We start from the raw sequence: 23,190 nt of genomic DNA on the forward strand, positions 1-23,190 counted from the left end.
TGGTGAACAACTGCACAGTTTACAAAGCAAGCGGAAAGGCAGTCCTTTAATCAGTTTAATCTCATGAGAATAACTTTCTCATTATTGTAACAACAGTAGTCTTTTAGTTGCATACTTCAGTGATTTTGAGAGTAGAAAACAATTCATGGCCAAGCTAGAGGTGAGCAACATGAAACCCATAAGGAGTTTATGCAACAGCATTTGAAAAATTGTTTATCTAGTTATTTCTATTCTGCCAGTTATCTTGCTATCTAGATGATACTAATCAGCGCAGTAATCAGTATTAATGATCCCAAGTACTGCTAAGTTAGGACACTCTTGGTGTTATTGCAAAGAAAGATGAAACATGAGAACAAATCTGAAAAGAAAAAAATCCTCAGAACATAGCACTTTTTTTTTTCTCCTCCAGCTCCTTTTCTACTTCTCACATGTACAAGTCACTAATTAGTGTATCTCATTAATGGGAGACTCATGCTCAGTAAATCTTTCTACATTGTGTAGGGACTTGAGAAACATCCATATCAGAGAAAAGATTGTCTGTTCTTCCAAAATATGTTAATATATTCTACCTGCATGACATAAAGTCCTGCTCATAGATAACAAAAGTGACTTCAACTTTTAAGACTGAAACAACATGTATCTTTAAGAAATGAGAAGAAAAAATATAGGCATGACAAATCTATAGGCAAAGCTACCTTCAAAATCTTGTAAAATAGGAATCTAAGTGGCCTATGACAAAAAGGTGGCTCTGCTGCTCCATTTGGAGATAGAATTTGATGAAAAACTCTGGGTGCTCTTGAATTCTTCAACAACAAGATGTTGGCCCTGCACAATAGTTTCCCCTGTGTTTAGTCATTGTTTAGAGAATAACTGGTCATTTTAGAAGTAGTTAGTTGACGATATAAATAATAGAAAAAAAGACACCTGAAAACTACCTGCAACTTTCTGCTTGGAAACTGGCTTAAAATCAGCTGGGCAATTGCTCAGTTAAAAACTTTTGCTATGTAGCACCTGTAAACATGAGATGAGATGAAATTTTTCAAGGAGTGTGAATTCAATCAGATGTCATAACTAACATCAGTAAAAAAATATATAAAACAACTGCAATTTCCTTTTCTTCAGTTTGTTCTTCATTCTCACCACTCTTTAATGGATTTCTGATGCTGGGGCAAGCAAGCTTAACCTATATTGTCCTTTGCAAGCTGCAAACGATACTCAATTAAGTTCCTTTCTTATTATATGTTCTCGGTAGTATTTTGGTTACAACCAGAAATCTGGTTCAAATGATCTCCTCCATTTCTTGTATTGAAAGAGTGAGATTGAGGATGTTACCGTTCCAAAGATATGAAAACTTCTATTATACAGATTTTTGATACGTCTCCACTTTAATGTCAGATTTTAGGTCACCATTCCTCACAGCCCCATGACACTGATGCATGCTGGTGCCACTCTGGTCTTGACATTAGTTTTTCAGCAGGTCCTGAACTGCTCATGCAGAATTTTTCCCCACTCTAAAACTGAGAAGCTATCTGATGGCTGCAGCCACTTGGGAACAACTTTTTCAAAACAAACCAGCACAGAAAGGATTTGGGATGGAATGAAAAAGACAAATTTGTGAAAGTGTCTCCTTTGGCAGCATTTATCTCTCGGTCTTTCTGGTTTCTAGTTCAGGGCTCTTCACTTACTCCTACTATGGAAGATGAGGTCTGGCACCAGGGAGCAGATGCATTGCATTGACTCCTGCTCCCAAGCCCTTCATGCAGCACTCATGCCTGGGAAATGTGCCAGTATTTTACAGCTGCTTCCCAATGCTGGGAAGCCAAGATCAGCATCTACAGAGGAGAGGAGGATGGTGAAAGCAATAGTTATTTCTATAAAGGGGATATTCTGCAGGTCTAGAAGAGGTGTCATGTGCCCAGATCTTAGTCAAGATCCAGGCAAAAAAGCCCTCAATTGTTAACTATATCCACTAAGGTCATACTTCTTATTTAAAATCAAAAAAAACCAAACCAAACCAAACCAAAACAAAATAACCCCAAACCTTCCCATTTAAAACCCAAGGGAAATGATGAGCAGCAGGCAGTGTACAACACTGGAGGGAATTATTCTGTCATAGATGGAGCTGCTCTTCCATTTGATTGCTAGACTAAATCCTTGTCATCCGCGACGAGAGTGCCTGGAGTGACAGAAACTAAGGTCCAGATACCGTATTTTGGTCCTAGTAGTTTGAAAATCAAAACAGAGTAGTATATCAATTCTTTTTGGGATCCTCCTTTATTGTTTACAGTGCTAATACAATTGGCATTCTTCAGAATTTTAATTGACAATTCTCTTTTTTTACCTAGTGGTGCGATATCTTTTCTTTTTCTTTCTTATTTTCTAGCTACTTTTTCTACCTAGTGGTGCGATAACTTTTCTTTTTCTTTCTTATTTTCTAGCTACATTTGTGTATTAAAAAGCATTGTTCCTTGGCCCATAATCCTCAAATAGGTGTCTAAAACAGAGTATGAAAGAGAAACAGCCACAGAAGTGACCTAATGTTCTACGGTCACATACATAGATGACTGGTTTTAAGCCTGGGAAATGCAGTCTGTTATTCTCATTCTTAGTCCAGTACTTTGTCGCCTTACTTCTCTGAGTGTTTCTTCCTGTAGCATAATTATTGTTCTGAAGGGTTTTTTTTCTGTTCTCCATTTTGTTCTGAAACAGTAATTATCACTTCACACGGATGGTGGGGGGTAGGGGAGGATGGTGAGAAATGCACAATTCATTCTCAAGAATAATTCTCACTTACTGTAAAGTACGCTAATCAGTTTCTATCAACTATTATAAAATTAAAAGTGACAGATTTCTAGCTCAATGGTTTATGGTTTGGAAGTTTTTTACCTTTGTACTGTAATAATGCTCCTCTTGTTTCCTTTTACAAGATTACCTTCATTTTATAACATTTGACTTCCCAGAACTCCAACTAATAAAGCAAGCAGTTTCTTAGGGGTTGTCTTTGCTTCCAAGTTAATTTGGTTTCATGTAGTCTGATAATTTTAAAGCATTCTAGTTGTTAGAATACATTTAAAAAGTCAAAACTGACATGATCTGTTGTCTAGATCTGTGCTCATAGGGCTTTTCAGGAAAACTCCTCTGGATGAATGCATGGAGGAATGGTTCTCTGCTTCTGTGCAAATGAACTCTAAGGCACTCTGCACTGCAATAAACTCTTGAACTAATTGAAGGATCAAATCCATAATTAATCCTTTTTATTTTCTTAAATTTCTTTTTATAATCTCTTTCCCAGTTATATTGTAATCAGCTCTCTTTTATAATAAGTTTATGTTGCACTGAGTACATAGGCAAATCCTATGCTAAGGTAATGGTTCTGTCTTAAGCTTTTGAATAAGAAGCTACTTACTCCACATCAGTATCAATTTTATAGTCGTATTGATCTGTAGGTAAAGAGAAGCCAGATAAACTTAAATAGCAAGCAGAAAAAAATCAGTAAAACACAAATATTTTTGCCAGTGCATGCCATATTTCTCATGTGTTATGCTTGTGAAGTTGGGGAAAATATCATTTCACTGGTGAACACAGAGCTGGATTTGTGTAAGCATGTATTACACTTTGGGGAAAAAGGATACAAATTTATTTTGGAATTGTAACTATTCACTCTGTCTTTAAGTGAATTTGTGAATTTATATTTTCACCTGATGATACTTCTTACAAAATTCTCTGTCATGGCTGTAGAACCATGAGGTTTATATTTATTTCCTGCAAATTAACTCAAGGTGACAGGCAAATGTCCCAGGTATTTTCCCATTTGGTCTACAGCCATCAAGGAACAATGCAGGTGTGTAAGCACACACAAAGATGAGCTGGATTTCCCTTGGAAGGTTCTTCAAGGCAGCGTACTAGCTATGAAAAACCCTACACATGGATTAATTTCTTTTCTTCCTATAATAATCTTTCAGTTATCACTGCGAATCCTTACAATGGAGCTTTGTATTGTAGGGTTAATAATCAGCACATCAAAGCATTCATTAGGAGGCTATACCACTGCAGGGGCTCCAAAGTAAAAGGTTTTGATTCTGTTTTTGTTTTAAGTCTGTGTTATTCAATATGTACTCTTTGTTCAATACTTTTTAGTGCCTTAACTCCTCTAAGCTTCTGTGTTTCTCCCTGCACTTAATTACCAGTGCTTGAGTTTGTTAGAGAAGAAACCTGTCTCCATGTAAATAATGCACCAAAACATTTATGAGCCAAATTTTCTAGACCACATCTCAAATAATCACTGAAATGGGGTAGTGCTTTATATAGCTGGCTGGATAGTGTGCCTTTTTAGCTATCATTTTATTGATTTCTTTCTTAAAAAGTAATATAGAAAGCCATAACTTAATGTGTTGGAGCATTTTTGGCTAAAAAAAGGAAGAAGAAGTAGTTAGAAATAAAGTGGTAATTCAATGGAGATGTTTTATACATATTTAAATCATTTTAATATGATTAGAAATTTCAGCTTTATTATAAAAAATAATATAACTGCTTACCCCACAAGCATTTTCTTTTTAATTATTCATGCATCCTCTCTCTTTGCTCTTTCCTATTTGTGTGGGAAGTTGGGTGCTTGTTGGATTTTCTTATACTCAGAATAGCTTTCTGGATTCCTGTAGCATATATTATGCATTAGCTGAAAATGTAGCTTCTGTGGCTAGTCATGGTCTCTTAAGAATAAATTCAACTACTCTTAAGACTCAGGATGAGCAGTCTGGATATGAATAGTCTCAAATGTTTGGGCTGCTTTGATTTTGGTTAGACCTATCTGTATTATGAAATTCTGAGTGCTGAAGTTGTTTGGCACTGAGATATTTAAGTTTGGCTTGGGTCAGTTTTATCATTGCTTTATGCCAAATTGCCACCTCTCGGATGGGCAGAAGCTCCGCTTAATATTCTGTCCAGTTCGACTGAAGGGATAGTCTGAATACTTCAGATGTCCCTCGGTTTTCTTACTGTGATAAATCACCTGTTATGATCTAAAAACACTTATAAGTGAAATCACTTTCACCTCTTGTATGTGCCATGTCAGATCAAAGTATTTCAAGGAAAGAGGATCAACATTTATAGACTTTTTAAGGATTTAAACTGATATTCAATTTTGTTCCCCATGAAGTCCTATTAGTATATATCTTTTTTTACTTTCTTTTTCTTCTTTTTTTTTCCCCTGAATAAGATTATATCTGTGTATGTCCAGCTGTGAAACCAAACTCTTTACCAACGTGTGGGAGCTGAAAGTAGCACTGACTTCCTGAAGCTGGTTCCACAGTCAGAAGCATCTATGCATTATGTGTTTAGTACACAAAGATCCATAAAGCACATTAGTCCATTTAGCACAGGCATCAAAAGCCACAAAACACCCCCACTATTTCATTATGGGATTAAGACATAGTTAAAAAGAAGAAAAATTATCAACTGTAATAAGCCACAAGAAAAGAAGAGGTGAAGGTCAATTAATTGTTAAACCAGGAAGTTTACTTGGTATGATGCTAGGAGGAAACCATGTTCTTTGCTCTAGATTGCGGGGGGGGAAGAAATCTAATCCAATAAAGATTTTTTAAAATTATTATTATTTTTTCCAGAACAGATCTCATGATCACTTGAATACTGAATGAGTGAGCAAGATGCACTGGCTAAGGACTAGCGAGGAAGAGCAGTACCACTGGAAGTTTCCTGTGCAATATCTTGTCCATAACTGAGACAAGTTTCTATTCCTGCAGAGAAAAGAAACCTCCGCCTGAAAAGTCAAATTATGCTTGAAGGAAAAGCGGTTCTGTAGGGTGTGAAAATTCCATTCTGGTCCATGTAAACAAGCAGAAGCTCTGAAGCCTGTGGTTAGTGCAGTATAAATGGTGCAATAAACTAAAATCAACAAAAAGAGACAAAGTTTCCATTTTACAGCAGTGTGGGGATAATGAAGAATTGGAGACACTAAGATGCAGACTTAGATTTTAAGGTAAGGAATAAGAAATCCATAACTCTCATTCCAGGCTTAATCTTTCACTTTGCCATCGTACTTATATTTATTAAAGGCCGAAAAATCAATGCTTCTAGCAGTGTAGAGATGGTTGTACATCTGCACCTTCCTGGCTGAACAGGAAGGTATTTTTGATTATCGAAGGAGAGAAAGGAAGGCATAGGGAAATTGCTCTGACTGAGATCTTCCAATGCTTTGGAACTAAATATAGATCAGGCTAAAATTTTATTATATTGTCTGCAAGTCATCCAGCACAGTAAAATTATAATTTTTGAATACATACATGTATGTGTCTGTGCATTTGTGGATCTAAATATTTTTTTCATGCAGCATAATAAATAAGGGATAAGTATCAGAAAGGTTAGTAATTACAGCTTGATCTTTCACATACAAAAATGTGATTATATAATAACTTTATATTCCAAGAACTTTTGTTTTAGGAATGAAATTTCCTTTCTGCCTTGAGCATTTCATTATTTTATAGTTGTTTTTGCATATCTAGTAATTGCCATATTAAAACAAAACCTCATTTGAGAGCAGATTATTATTTTTCTTCTTAAAAGCAGGTTACTCTGTTTCAACTCCTTAAATATTTCAGCAGATTATATGGAATTGTAAATATATATCCTATATGTCACTTTCATTTTAAGAAATATATATCTATGTCACTTTCATTTTAAGATCTATTTGAGTAGAGGCAGTTTATGCTCAATGGTAGGCTGCTCACAAAAACTTTTGCATGGATAAATGTGTAATTGGTTATTGAAGAAGGCTGAAATAGAAGGGACCCTTGCCTAGTTTGGACCCAATATAACACGTAATAATAGCATCATTTTCTCATATCTGAACACACAGCAGATATTACCTGTATGCTCTGTGGAAACCATAATGCTGGGATAGGAAAGCAGTGAAAGACACTGACGCAGATCCAAGTCGTTCAGTTATATAAAACAGGAATGTGACATGATTTTGCTGATTGGTACAAGAGACAGGAGCAGGTCAGTTTAGTTTATTTTTCAAATGTTACTTTCTTGAAATGTTGGGTAATTGGACCTGTAAACTCCCCATTTTGTCTGCCTGGCCATTCTTGTCTTTATTTCCCCACAGATGTGTGTCAATGTCTTTTTAGAGTGCCATAAAATGGTACCAGCTCCAAGGAGGATCCAGGGACTTCCCAAGGTGTCCTGCAATGGCAGGGGGTCAAGCGGCTGTGGGGCCTGAAAATCCTCACAGATAAACTCACTTTTAATTTCCCAGTTTTATGTGTGCTTCTTTTGGTGTTTTCTGATATTAAAAGAGGTGGTCTTTTTCTCCTTTTTTTAGGGGAGGGAGAGAGAGGGATGGAAAGGAGCAAAGACAATTATTTATTATTTTCTGCATGGAAAACAGCAAGCTTTTAATGGTTCTAGTTAGCATATTTGAATTAGAAGTTGCAGAAAATTTTGGACTTTTTTTCAGACTCCTTATTATATTCTGAAGAGGCCTAAAAATAAATAACTCAGTATATATATATATTTCAATCACAAATTATTGAGGGAGGGAAATCCAAGGCCTGAACAGTTCTAATGCTGAGCTTCACTGAGAAACTCAGTCATGGGTTGTAATAGCATCAGTAGGAGAGAAGACTTTCTCTGCAGAAGCTCTGTGCTTTTCCTTTACAAGCTAGTGGACTTCTGTGGGTTCACCATAGCTCTGTTGAATCCGTATGATCAGTGCTTGGCAAGTTAATGGACTGTATTAGCTTTCATAAGGATTATCCACAGTACTGGTGGGAGCCTGCCACGATACATCTCCATCTCTGTCAACTGTATGTAGTCTTTGCCTACTGTCTTAACACTAAGAGATATGAGTCTTGAGTATCTGGAAACGATATTTTCTATTTTAAATGTTTTCAGAAAAAAGAGTGTTGAACTCAATTGACTATTCCCTGAGTCCTATATGGCTGTTGCTGTATGTTACCCCAGAATGACTAAGCAAAACAATAGGGTGTCATTACCAAATCCATACCAGTCTGTTTACTAAATTTTTCAACCAACTTTTACATGTTGGCTGCTGTTGATTCATCACAGTAATGTATTAATTAGTGTTCTTAAAGCAAAAGGAAAAAAAATATGCTGGTGACAACAGCTGTCATGTACCAAGTGACAAGCAATGTGATAAACAGGTCATTGAGTGCTTTTATATGATCAGTGCATTCATGACACAAGCTAAGTTGGCAACAGTGACTGAATAATTTAATTTTGTCATTTTATGAAGTAGTTTCCAAAATAATAAATTGCTGCAGCATAGTAAGTTATTGAGCACTCTTTCCTCAGGAGATCTGTGGGTTTAAAACAGTTTCCTACTTCCCCATCCCTCAGCAGTGACAGACACTAGTGTGTTCATTAAAGCCTGCCACTCTGTGTAGCATGTGCGTGCTTTTCACTTTACTGATTGTACAGTAGAGGCTTTTGGTATAATCCTACCTTTCAAAATGCATAAGCAAATAGCAAAAAAAAAAAAATTCTGTTATAGAGCCTATTAACACCACATTACTCAGTTGCTGTTATGGCTCTTTGTGACATTTCTTAAATACTGGCAAGTAGCCTCACCTCAGGTATCAGCAAAAAGACCTGGTGTTGTGTAATGATGACACTCGTGGAAACTGCTAGAGGAAAATTGCAATGACAGCTCACCTGTGTGAAGGAACAAGGCTGCATTCTTAACAGGCAAGGATTTTCCAACACATGCTTGAAGCTTTTGTGCTCTGCTTAGTAACAGCTTCCGCCAGGTCAGTGTGTGGAGGGGTACGTGCCCAAACACCGCTGCTCTTGGTTAAAAGAGTATCTAGGAAATAGTAACAACAGTCAGCAACAGGTCACGGGCTACCTTCTTTCTCATGCCTTCTAAAAGTCTACTACTTCAGGTTTGAAAGAGGGGGCAAAGATGATAAATGTTGGATTCATTATTTTGATAATTCAGAAATCCTGATGTATTCACTGTGAATATTGTTTGAGGAAAGATTGTAACATTTCACTCAGCATGCAGAATTGGCAGCAGACCGGAACAGAGGTTTTCACTAAGTCTTCATCCCCTCACATCCTCCCACCCTCATCTGTGGGCTATGGCAGTAACCAATGTAAGCCTGGACCTTGTGGGCAAAAGCATCTTACGTGCATCATCGTGACAACTGAGACCTCCTTGCAGCCTCTTTTGCAAGGAGCTTGAAAGGACGGCCACATTACATTGACTTTGATGTGACACAGCCCATTTTAGCTGGAAAAACTGAAGTCCTCCTTCTTCCTTCCCTGCCACTGACCTGTCACATCCCCAAATATCAAAGGGTTTGGGTTATACTAGTGTGAGGTCATGGTAGTCATTTGTTTTGCTTGAAGAGATTATGGTAGCTTGGCATGCTTGATATTCTAGTTTTGGAGAAATGATAAGAGAATATGTTGATCAGAACAACAGAAATGTCTCATATAATGGCAATTTTCCAAGTAAGGTAAATAGGTCAATGCTGTTTTCTAGCTATTTAACTTATTTTAAAATTTTTCCAGGAAGCAGGAAAGTTGCTGCTTAAACAAAGGAAGCATTTCCTAAGTGGTCAGGAGACCTGATTTTTTATTTTTTTCTTCTCTTAATAAGGAAATGACTGCTAGAAAACAGAGTGACTAAAACTGACAGTTTTTATTTTCTTATTTGAACAGTTCTTTCTAGATTCTTTATGGACTATCAGAGATTGCTGGAAGGAGATCTGCTGGTTATTCAAACTTAAAACTCTGTTAGTAACAGGTGACTATAAAGAACCAAGAGGGCTATCTAAAGAAATCTGTGCAGTGAATTTTGACTGCAAGAAAATGTCAACTGCCAAGACTTGGATTTGACTAGACTGGCCTAGGGTCACTGTCAGCAGGAACTGTAATGAGCAAGTTTGCTCCAGCAGAAGCCAGAAAAATATGGATTTATATTTATGTTTGTCCAGCATCAGCCATTAAGAGAAAGAAATGAACCTTACACTCTGAAAACATGGTGTGCTTTCACCACAAATTGAAATGGCTACTAAATTGAGTCATATTATTTGTTTAGTGCTAAAGGTGTTCATGGCACATTATGGACATGTAAGAAGATGAGGTCCTTACCCTAAGGAGCTTGCAATCTAAGTTAGATAGCAACAGATAATAAATATAGACCCTGATAGTGAATGAGCAAAAAGGAAGGACAGGATGCCAGATAACAAAAGGGGATAGTGCCCTCAGGAGAACATTCCTTTTATAGTGGAATTTTTTTGGCGGGGGGGCAGGGGGTGTGTGTGTGTAAGTCCTTCACATATTTCTTGCCAGTTTATTAGCTGATTTTGTTTACCTTTTTATTTCAGGTTTTTTAAAAGGTCCAGATCTGAGTATCAAATAAATCATAATACCAGTATGAAGTAGAGTTAAATTATTTTATTGAAATATACGTATTCAGGGGCAGAAGCAAAAGACAAAATTAGAAGCCACTTAGGAGAAAAAACAATCTTTTAATCATATTCTTAAATTCCTTTTTTCCCCCCTGAAAACATAGAAACATCAGATGCATTTCCTGTTTGGGCTATTTTATAAGTTCTTTGAGCTACAGAGTATCTTGTGTCTTACTTTCAATGAGATTCCTCTCCCTAATCCCTTTTCAGTTATCTGGCATTTTATGTTTGCAACTTTTTAAAAGAAGAAAAGGAAAGGAAATTTAAGTTTATATTAGCTTGTGGAACAACGGGCTAAATCAGTATTAACCACATTTGTTATTAAAATTTAAGGTTGGCTGTGAAGGGAAAGTATATGAAAATAATGGCTAACACAGCTGGTCAAATGTAAGGAAGGGTGGAAAACATGCTCTGATATAGAAGCTGAAAGACCAGTTCAAAAGCAGCAAAGGTTCAGTCCTGTGTCCCGCCTGGGACTTGGCCCGTGCCCATCAGGAGCTTCAGGAGTACAAGCTGCTTCCACCAAGCCTGTGTGTTTCTGTCACTTCGGCAGAGTCAGGCTCAACCCGGTGTCAAAAAGAGGGGCTGGCAGCTGCACAAGTGCCTGCTGTCTCTGCCCGGTGGAGGCACTTTCCCCCTTCAGTACCTCTGCCTAGTCACAGAGCACATCAGCACCAACCTGCTTGCTATCCCTTGTTGAGGCAACATAGACCTCTGCAGGAAAAGAATCACCAGAATGTTTTACAGGTTTCAAAGTTATTCTTGCAAGAATCTGTGATGCATTTCCACTATTAGTTGTGGTTTTGTTATCGTATGCTGCGATAGTCATTAACCAATATTTTTCCATGTAATTTTTACGATGGCTATCTGCAGGCTCGGGAGTTAACGATGCCTTGACAATTGTCATGAAAGCTGTGTTGTAGACATAGAATCACAGGCTTTAGGCCAAAGACATATGGTCTGACTTTTGGAATAATGCAGGCTGTAGAATTTATCATTGAAATAGAATATAGCACTTAACAAAAAAATCTCCCCCCAAATTAATCACCTTCCACTCTTAATTTTAAAACTGTTAGTGATAGAAAGAGTCCAACAGTAGCTTTAGTAAGTTATTTGATGGTAAATTTCCCACAATTTTGGTTAATTGACTTTTTACTTTAAATTCCAACTAATTTCTAATCTGAATTTATCTATTTCAACTTTAAATGCAAGCTGAATGAATTGCATAATCTTTGCCAATAAGTTTGTCAGTTTGTCTGTCAGTTTGCTAGTGCATATCAAGACATATACAGGAATTTGTACTCCTGAACGGATTCATAGTCATGAAAATTAGGTAAATGAGCAAAGTTGCTGAATTCTGTGATGTTGACTAATAACAGGAGAGTACTAAAACTGACTGCAAAACCTTGCAGACAAGGCTTAGACTTCTGAATCATCTGCTGATCTATCAAGCAAAGGGAACGCAAAGCAATGTACATGAGGGGGGGAAATAATACCAACATTTCACATATAAATATGGACCATAAAGAGGTTCTTTTTCTCAGGAAAGAGATCTTGAAGTGACCAGGAAAATCCTCTGAAAACATTTACTCAGTCTGACAAGTCAAAAAGACAAAATTAATGCTAGATTTTCAGGAGAAGAAAATGGGAACAAAATGTAATTACGCCAGTATATCTATGGTGTTCTGCATCTTGAAAATGTACCATTTCTGTCACCCTCCTCAAAAGGATATAACAGATAGAGGAAAGTAGAGAAAAGAGCAATTCATATCACAGAACAGCAACTGGCTTTCTTAAAAGCAGAGGTTACAAAGCTCAGGACTCTTTATTCTGCAAAAAGGTGGTGAAGGTCTTCAAAAGCATGACTGTCACAGCAAACTTGGAACAAGTAACAGACACTGCTTCTCAGAGCAAGTTAACTACTGGCAGTCAATAGTTTGCTCTGAAGCATTAAGTTTAAAACAAGCAAAACACAATGTCAAAGATTTTGTGAACTTCTGTGGGACTCTTTGCCATGGGATCCCGTTGAGAAGTCACAACCTGGCAGATGGAAGAAGACTAAGGTGGGCCATTGCTGTAGCAGGAGGGGAGGCAGCGAGGGAAAGGGAGCTTATTTTCTCCTGGCAGTGGGGGAGTGGGACATTTGCTGGCACTACAAGATGGTTTGGGCTGCCTGCAATGCAGAGGGAACTGGCAGGATGAAGGGGAAGGAATAGGTTGTTGCTGTGATTAGAGACAACTCAAAATCCAATTTTGCATTACCTGAAGTCACACCACCTGCTGCTGAATGTTCCACCCACACTGGACAATGAGTGTGATAACAATATGTTTATTGTGGAAAAGTGCTACAAGCTGTTCTGAATGGTTTCTCACATATATATACACACACACACATACACATATATAAAAATTATTATATTTTTTCTGCGAGAAGCCCATTCATCTAGTTGTTTCCCTGTGGGTGGACGGTGGGCCTGGATTTTCTCCAAGGTAGAGAATATAGTAACCTAACTTTGAAAATGAAACCTCCTCAGTCCAGTGTTGCTAAACTATACAGAAGAGATTTAATGATGGCTTCAGGCTGGCCACACGGACAAAGTGACACACTAGGTAAAGTTGATCAGTTTTATATTTGGAAGGCAGACTTTCAGAAATCAAGGTCAAGGTCAAAAGTTTCTCTTTTTCTGTGGGAAGAGAGCAGAATGAGTGGATTTGGAAAATGTTGCAGAGGGATTGCCAGCAGGATTTAATACAGTATCAAAATGAAGGGATAAGAAGAGAAGAAAAAAAATGACTCATGCTTACCCTCTTATCTGACATGTCCTGCAATCTCAGTCTGCTCTAAGGGGTGTGCACTTCCTCCTGATAACTTCTCTTTCAAAGGACAAATCCTACCATCTGATTATAGGTTAGGTCTAAAGGAATCGACTTAATTGAAGCAATCCAGAGTCAGAAATACAGAGCTGATGTTAATGGGATTCTTTCACACTTCTGATATGATTTGGGATGAAAATTGTTCCTTGTAGCAGGGACCACATGTGGCAATACACAAAGACATAAATCCATAAAACCCTAGATGATTCCAGAAGCATGCTGTGCTATAAGGAAAATTGTTTTCTCTAGCCTGTGTTTCTCTGTGTCTGCCTAGTACACCTTTCCTGGTTTTGCCAGATGTGGTAAACTTACTGACGTTGGAGTGGGGGTTGTTACTGGTGTGTGAGCAAAGCATGAACATCTGCACATCATACCTCCTCCACATCTATGTCGGTAGCTGCAAAAATGTGTGAAAACACAAGATACTATTTTCCTGCCATTTTAGTTGAGGAGAGGTGTGTGAGTGAGAGAATAGATGTGTACTATTTCTGTTTCATAACGCTTCTGTCTGTCCCACACAGCATGATCAGTGCTATGCTACTTATAGTGGGGATTGTTTCCTGACAGGCAGAGCCAGCCTCTCTTCTTCTTCCTCCCCCCAGCTTTGTACTCCCCAGCCTTGTAAAATGTCTAATGTAGCTTGTACCACACCATGTGAGTTATGACTAAAACCAGGAGGGGAATGATGTGACTAACAAGCTTTTAATTGTGGAACCATCAAGTAGTCCTACAAGAGATTTAGATTATGTGGTATAATGACGATGAGTTTGATATGTAAATTACAGTTTCACTAAATCTTGTCCTTAATAAAGCTATGCTCTCTCCCCAAAGATTGCAGTCTGTAATTTAATGAATGGTTGGCATGCTTCTTAGGGCAATACACAAGATTGGAAAATGCATTGTATTTTAATATATATAAGGCAATATGGATGTTGTAATCTGGCATTACATGTTGTTGACAATTATCAACCTCATTTAATTTACATAATAAAAGCATGCCAAATGGCTTTGAAATAGCAGTGCTTTCTGTGCAAAAAACTAGATAGTAGGCTTTTTATAAAAATAACCTAACTACTTACAAAAAGAGGTTTTTAGGGATATTTACTGATACACTTGCATTACACAAGGTTATACATCATTCCTCTCTTACATTTATCACTTTGTGTTTTATGTATGAAAAAAATTGTTTAATTTTGAGAGAAAAGTCAGGAAATTATTATATTAAACTACCAGTTCTGCACTTTATTATTATTCTTTGTTATTCTTGCTGTGTTTATATCATCTGAAAAATGAAGGGAGATTGGATCCTGAGGCTTGCCATGCTGGCAAAATTGCTGTAAGTGATCTGGTATTTCTCAATGTTTGATACAGACCAGAAACAGAAGATTTTTCCAGTGCAAAAATTAGGTATTGAATACTGTGGAAAAACTTCTGGCTTTTTTTTTTTGGGGGTGTGTGTTTGGGGGGTTTTTTGTTTGTTTGTTTGTTTTAGTATATACTTTGAAACATTTATACTCCTCTATAGTGCATACATTCACCTGTTTGCTGCACTGCAGTGTGGAAGAAGGTAGCCCTAGCTAGTCTGTTCTCCAATGAATTACGGGATCTGGCCAAGGACCTCATGTGGCTTTACTTCAGCTTGTGGATAAAGTTGCAGAGATCTTGTTGGGTTTTTTTATTTGTTTGCTTAAGTTATTGACGTGATGTTAGCTAGCTTGACCAATAACAATTTGAAGCAAACTTTGCTGAGATTGAACGTTTTTCCTTTAAGTTTGTCATAATGATTCTTTAGGTTGCTTTTATTAATCTTGCCACTTGGCTTCTCATCATTAACTTCACCCGTATCAATACCTAGAACGAACAGTGATCTAGGGGGCATTATTACCCCGTATATCAAAGACTTTCCATCCCATCCTTTTTTTTCTTTTTCAAATATTCCTCTTTTCACTGTTCTTCCCAGGTTAATTTTTAACAGTAATTTTATTCTAGAAAAGTGTACTTGTCTATTAAAGCACAGTTATTTTTCTGAGAAAAGAAAAAAGAAATCACTGAGAAAAGAAAAAAGAAATCACTGACATTTTTCCTGTAAATGGACCTCATTACACCTGCTCTATGAATACTTTGGAGGCATTGTTTGGTACTGTGTAATTTTTTCTGTGCAGTTAAAATTGTTAATGCTGAAATTATTATCCCTAGAAAATCACTATGGGCTAGCAGGTCCAGATTTTATTATACTATTGTGTATGCAAATCTAGGCTTAGTTTTATAGCGGGCATTATGCCCAGTGTCCACAAAACCCATTAACTATTAAAAATGAGGCTTGTAATAAACATCTTAGGCTATTTCAATAAAAGAGGATTTGCAGGAAACTATATCTTACAATATCTTTCTGCTACTTAAGGTGTGTTGTTGCTCAGCAACAGCTTCTATCTGGACTATAGAATTAGATGGTAAATTAAAGGATTCAAAGGAATTAAACTGTTGTTTTCATGCCAATAAGTGAATCATGCTAGACTAGTCTTTAAAATGGACCCCAAAGGATGCTGTATGTGAGTGCTCCTTCCAAAAGCAAAGGTTGAAAACATAAGCACAGGAACAACATTTGCAATATAAAATAGAAGAAAGATGATTCTGGTGATTAGATCTATAAAGCTTGCCTTGCTGTGGCAGACCTGACTACACAAGTGTAGTGCTCCATGCTATTTCATAAAAGTCTTTGGCAATATTCCTATAAATAAGGGTTGCAGAGTCTGATCTTTATGTTTTTAGAAATTAATACAGTATTAGCAGCACAATAATAATTATCAAGGCCATGAAAATTTCTTTTATATTTTCAAAAGTATGAATTGAACTTGAAATGTCATTTTAAGAGTCCTTATCAATGTCTGCCACCTTAAAAAACCTGGCAGAGTAAACTAGTGGTTATTGATAAATTAATTTACTCAAATGTTCAGAATATTGGGTGTTACTAATAATTGTGCCTTCTATGCACAACAGCACTGAACATACACAAGATTGAAAATATGATTCATGCCCCAAAAGACTTGTAATCTAAGCACATTTCAGGGCTGGATAAATTGGATGAAAAATAAAAATAGCTTTGGCATCTAATTTTCAGTGATCTATCACTGAGTCCTGAAAGCTGAAATAACACTGAAATAACACAATGTATGCGCATTTCCCTGTCTTTCTTCACACAAGTTAACTGAGAGGTTTAGATGTCTGCTTGCTCAAAAAAATTTCCATACTGTGCAATATCTGGTTAAGACTGGTCTCCAAGAATTGCAGAAAGAAAAACTATACCGCTAATATTTCCGAGACTAGTAAGTGCAGTAACTGAATCTTTTTTGCGTTGATGTAAAGAATGTAATGTATTTTGATTAAAATCTAGAGAAGGATTATTTGTTTAACGTCTTAATTGGGTTTTTTGGGTCAAAGGATAAATGAATCATTTCATTCTACTGGAATTACTTATGGAGTCACTGATGGAGAGGCAGTAGACGCATGAGATTTGAGTCAGATTATCACTGTTAGAAATTTAGTAACTTTCAATAATCAATACAGCTGAGCTTGCACGTGAGTATCTAAAGTAAACTTTCAATTTTCTTTTAACATTTTAGCATGCATATGTGTTTTTATTAACTTAAGTTAATGGGATGAAAGGAGCCTTAAAAACAGTATCGCCCATTATTATATAAAAATTATGAAATCTGTAATAATCGTGTCAAAAGGCAGAAGTTTCTGAAAAATAATTTTCTCTTTATTTAGATAAAAAGAAGTCTATGTAATCATATGATGAGGAAACACTTCAAACTTTAAAATTACTTCTGAAGGGTGTTTAGTAGTCAATACTTAAGATAGAAGCAGGCTCAAATAATACGCGGCAAGGTGGTAACCAGTATTTCCTAAAGATAATCTCCATAATCTTGGTACTTATAATTCTTTCATAGCAATACAAAAGAAAATAATAAATGGATGCTAAATTAGATACTAAGGAGGTCGGCACTATGAATACCAACCATCAAGGATTTATGAAAAATATAATCTGTCAAACTACCTTGATGTTGTTTTTGTAGGTGGTTATTCTGCTTGACAAAAGTAATATTGATGTATTAGTCTTAGATTTATATGAGCAATTGACCTTGTGCTACAATGTATTTTGTTTAAGGAAGCTGATTGATTCCAAATCAACCTGGCACATAATCAGTGGATTAAAAGCTGACTGACAGACAGATCATAAAAAAAAGATTGTTAATGGAATATTAAGACAGTGCATTTTTATTGAGATTGTGCAGACAGAGCTTTCTGACGTTATAGTATAAAATGTTCTTATTAGTTATGCTGAGCTGACAAAAAAGTAGAAGTTATGTAAAAGATGTAAAAGTAATTAATCTGATCTGTTTATTTGGAAAGAAGACCACAAGCAAACAATTACAACTATAATTGCCAAGCAAAACAACGTCTCAGTGAACAAAAAAATGTAGGCCATTCTTTGTACGAAAGGCTGTACTGAGACACAGGGGCTCTGTGGGGTTCTTGGTACCGACTCCACTGACGAGCACCATTCTAGCCTGTGGCTGATATAACAAAACCTACAGATTTATAGGTATCCATGATACAGGGACTCTTGAAGAGGGATGCAGAAGGTTGTACCCCTCACGTATGTGGAGTGAACATCACCAATGAGTATAGGACACAGATTTTAATATAAAGTGTGGAAAAACTCAAAGGGTTTATTGTAAATACAGCTTTAATAAAGCACAATAATCATGATTTCCAAACCACATAGCCCACAGACAGTGCTATGGAGTATCTCAGTGCAGTTTCTTTACAGCAGCATCATCAAATTGGAGCTCTTTGTGACCTTGAAACAGTTGAAGTTGTTTATTAAGCTGTTTACTTGTATTTAAAATCTGTTATGCTATTATGTTATATGTTATTAATTCTAAAATGAATGTAACTAATTTTTGTTGGAATAAGCAGATATTTAAGTGTGCACTTTTAAGAAGCATTCACAAGATGCAGCTGAAGCCTCTTTTTTGTGGAAAGAAGCTTACACTGAGCAATGCTGGCTGAAACTCAGCCTCTGTGTGAATTAGGCCCTTTTTGAACTCCTTTGGTCTCAGTGTCCAGTGAAGAACATGCTCACAATGGTCTCCTCAGAGACATTTTTCCTCAACTCTTTTTTTAACTTTGCTCTTTCACAATATTTTGATTTAAGGCAATAAATCAGCTATGTTTTGGCTCAATAATAATAATTACATCCTCCCTTATACAGCCACGGATTTTGTCTCTTAATTTTGGAGTAGGCATTAAAAACCCTCTAATTTCTTGTATGGTAATGCTTGTAATCAACACATTAAACTTGACATGATGACTATGACTACTGAATGTTAGCGAGAGGATTAAATAGGGAGTGATGGCATAACAGTAATTTTCATGCATCAGGAAACAATTAACAAATTCACTTAAGACTGACTTCACTTGTATTTTCCTTAAAGCATAAGCACACTTGCTTTACTTGCTTTACTTCCATAAACACTTGCTAAAACTCCCTTGCTGCTCACCAAAACCCCCTTTTTTAGACTCTACTAAAGTCTAAACATTCTTTAATACTTTTTCTAGATTATAAACTTTGATTTGCATAGAGCATGTCAGTAACACTTTGAGAAACTTCTGAGAGCAACGTGGTTTTATTTTCAACACTACTTTTATTTTGACCAGACCAAGGAAAAACTAATATATAGCTTAGAAATAAACAGCCTTTTTTTCCCTTCAAATTGTCATAAAATAGTCTTAAAGTTCTCTTGAGACATCCTCTAGATCTTAGTGTGAGGCAAAACATTTGTTTTCCTAAAGTTTTTAATTAAAAGAAAAAAAGTAATAACATTTCTCTACAGATCCAGATTGTATCTGTTCCAGTCGAACAGATAGGTGAGAGACAATTATGCCTTGATTTGGCAAATATAATTTCGGTTTTTAACCTTTTGATAGTGCCTAGTGTTCATGATCACCATGGAATCCATATACTAACATCTTTTGTGCTAGAGAAAAACATATGTTTAACATATACATATATATTTATATTTGAAATATATAGCTGAAATAAACAGCCTTTTTTTCCCTTCAAATTGTCATAAAATAGTCTTAAAGTTCTCTTGAGACATCCTCTAGATCTTAGTGTGAGGCAAAACATTTGTTTTCCTAAAGTTTTTAATTAAAAGAAAAAAAGTAATAACATTTCTCTACAGATCCAGATTGTATCTGTTCCAGTCGAACAGATAGGTGAGAGACAATTATGCCTTGATTTGGCAAATATAATTTCGGTTTTTAACCTTTTGATAGTGCCTAGTGTTCATGATCACCATGGAATCCATATACTAACATCTTTTGTGCTAGAGAAAAACATATGTTTAACATATACATATATATTTATATTTGAACTTAGTTGGATTTTAGTAGATGGCAGCAACAGTCCTGAGAGATACTATTCAGTAAAGGATGGAACTGTTACTTGCTTCATATCAACGCTGTGGGTAATACTAGCATATAGTGGAAGAATAGCTTTTAATCTCATTTCACATCATGTACCATTTCTCAGGACAAGCCATGGACCTCAGCAGGTAAATTTTGAATCCATCTGATGCAAGAGGAAAGAATCCATAAGTTCTTTTATCTTTGACTATGTGTTTTAAACATCCTCTGTTTTAACCTTTTGTGTAACTCTGTGTTGCTGTAAGCAGATGGAAGTCATACCAAGGTACTGTCATATTATTGATCTTTAAGTTCTTTGCTGGTTTGGGAGATATAACAGTGCTTATATACACAAGTCCAGATGTATGCAAGCAAAGCTGCTGCTGTTCTCAAAATATTACTATTAAGAAAGTAAATTATTCCTGTGCAACAAATTCTTTGTCAAGTGTCTGTTGTTTGAAATACCCACTAGTAAACTTAACCCATCACTCTTGATTTAAGCAAGCCATAGCACTAGGGAGTGAATACGGCACGAAAGTGACACTTCAGGTTTAAAGGGTTGATTCTAGTGCTGTCCTACATAGACAGCAGAGTAAATTAATCTCAGGTGTAACTCAGATAGGATGATGCTGGAGATAAAATTTGGCCTATTGTATCCAATAGTCTGACCTATTGTCTTCAGTAGTCTATACTCTTTTATAAGATGTCTTTTAGTACAGACTGAATTTTGAAAGCTGAATTTTCTTTGGCAAGGTGCTGGAGCTCTTAAATTGCATTGTTCAGTGAAACAGCAGTGAAAATTTTGTCAGATTAATTTAGCCTCCATTTCCATGCACATGAATCTTTTGTGAAATGGTTTCTGTAAGCATCATAGTTAAGCATCCACTGAATAATTTGTATGCTCAAGTGTCTGTTTGCAAAGTGTTCACCTTTTTGCTGTATTTCTTATATTGGTGGTATGTGATTGACAGACATGGCTGAATACGTAAGTTTCTGTCCTCTGACTGAGTAGTTACAGCATTCATTTTTTTAATGGAAAAGTGAGTGAAAAGTGAACATTGACTATCACTGTGCATGAATGCCACATTTCACTTGCAAAGCAGGCATTTTCATGGCTACCTGTCATCCCCAGATGCTTTTTCAGAAAAGCTGTTGCTGCTGATTTAACTCCCTTCACTAAATATCTGTTGATGCAGGGTTCTACAACAGAGGGAGACAATGAGGGTTTTCCAATACCACTTTTTTACCACTGATTACAGGAATACATTGACTTTTAGAATCAATATTGTATCAAATTCTCTTCTACCTAATTGTATGTGTGTGCCCATATGTATGGTATGAGGACAGATCATAGTTGTTGTAAATATTGAATGGAAATAGAAGAATGTCTCTTTCTTATTTCTTAATTGTTGGAGCAAAATGTGCAGACTTTGGGGTGTTTCACTATTGAGCCACCTGCTTTTTATTTATTTCTTTTATGCAACACCAAAAAGAGTTGTTAGATTGCCAACCAGTAAATATAGCGAAGTGTAACATAAGCATAAATTGCTAAGTGTATTGCTAAATTGGTCCTATTACCTGTGGTTCTCTAAAAGTAACTTTTTTCATCCTTTAAATATTAACCTTTTAAATATTGATCATACCATGTAGTTCTGTGGTAAATATACATCTATCTTGTATAAGGATTTAGTTTCATAGAATCATAGAATCATTGAGGTTGGAAAAGACCTCTAAGATCATCGAGTCCAAAAGTTTTTCTCACTGTATCCCATAATTTCTAATGTTAAAGACAACCAATGAAGAGCTAGTGTGGAGTAGTAAATTTTCTTTCAACTGAATCTGTCCTTACAGAAATATGGTGCTTCCCATCCTTTCCCTGTCCCTATCTTTATTGCCTGGACTTCTAGTAGCCCCAGCTGGCAGTTTCTGAAGGGCATATCAAGTGATATCCAGCTAAAACATCCAGACAGCAACACTAGAAATGTTCATACATATAAACATATAGACATAAGCCTGCAAATCCTTAATATATAAGCATATGCAAGTTAGTTTTAAACTAGTCACTGCTCACCAAGAGCTTGTCACAGTACAGGCTAGCAGGGGGCAGCCGCAGCACCCAGACTCTCCAACAGCTGCTGCAGAGGGGAGCTCTGGGCTGTTGCAGTTACACCCCTGCCGGGTGGTGTACATTACTCCAAGCATGCTGTAAAAGCTGATGGCTTAATCAGGATGAAGCATTCTTTTAATTTGCATATTTGTGATCCATTAAATTAATGTTTCAAGTTTTAACACTAAAAGTACAGAGGCTATACATTGGATGAAACGAGCCACTGGAAGACAGCTGCTGGTACCTTGCTTAAATCTTCTGGGAGCAGAATCTCTATACAGCCCTTTAACTTTCCTTTGAAGTAAAGGTCAAGTATACAGTTTCCTTTAAGCTAGCCAGAAGACTCTGCACACACACGTGCAGTTGTGCTCATTTGTTAGAAGCATTTGTACAGTACTTTGAAATTAAAGTACTGCGTAAGTGATTTCTTAAAAGTATTTACTGGCTTTAGTGCTCTCTCTTCAAAGGTGGTGGGTCTTTTGATGTCATGCTTGACTTCTAATGTGATTGTTTATACCATAAATGATCAGAAGTGAAGAATCTGAAGATGAAATTTCCTTTTCAGTGAAGTCCTACTGTACTGTAGTTTAATTTTCTAGATGTGCCAGTAGTTACTTGAAAGCCAATTTCGTAGCAGAAAGTGAAAGAGCCTATAGTAAAAATCAGTTAAGATCATGGCCTAGAGGTCTTCCTTCTCCCCCCAGGTTACAGACACTTTTCACATTTGCTCATGAGCCATCACTAAATGACAAATCACTAAATGGAGAGATACCATTTTTGCTTTGTTAATAAATCAGCAGAAACAAATTGAGTATGTCTTTTTTGGAAACAAGAACAAAACCAATTTAATTCTAAAATGGCCTGCTCTTTTACACTTAGTTCCTCAGTCAGGATTTGACTTCATATGACACTTTGAACTCCATTATACTCAATCTGTGCCTGTTTACAGAATGCAAATCGCACTGCAAAATCTTCCTTAACATGATATATATAAACTGGGTACCACATTAAATCAGGTATTCCTACTCAAGTTTTCCTGGGAAGAAAAGACAAAAGCTATTTCTCTGTTTATACACATGAGATAGAAGTAAACAGATTTCAATTTGTCCTGGTTTTGGCTGGGACAGAGTTAATTTTCCTCCTAGTAGCTGGTACAGTGCTGTGTTTTGGATTTAGGATGAGAATAATGCTGATAACACACTGATGTTTTAGTTGTTGCTAAGTAGTGCTTACACTAGTCAAGGACTTTTCAGCTTCTCATGCCCTGCCAGCGAGAAG

This window comes from Aptenodytes forsteri, unplaced genomic scaffold (genome assembly GCF_000699145.1).
Source record: "Aptenodytes forsteri isolate BGI_AS27 unplaced genomic scaffold, ASM69914v1 Scaffold45, whole genome shotgun sequence".
Classification (NCBI taxonomy): Eukaryota; Metazoa; Chordata; class Aves; order Sphenisciformes; family Spheniscidae; genus Aptenodytes; species Aptenodytes forsteri.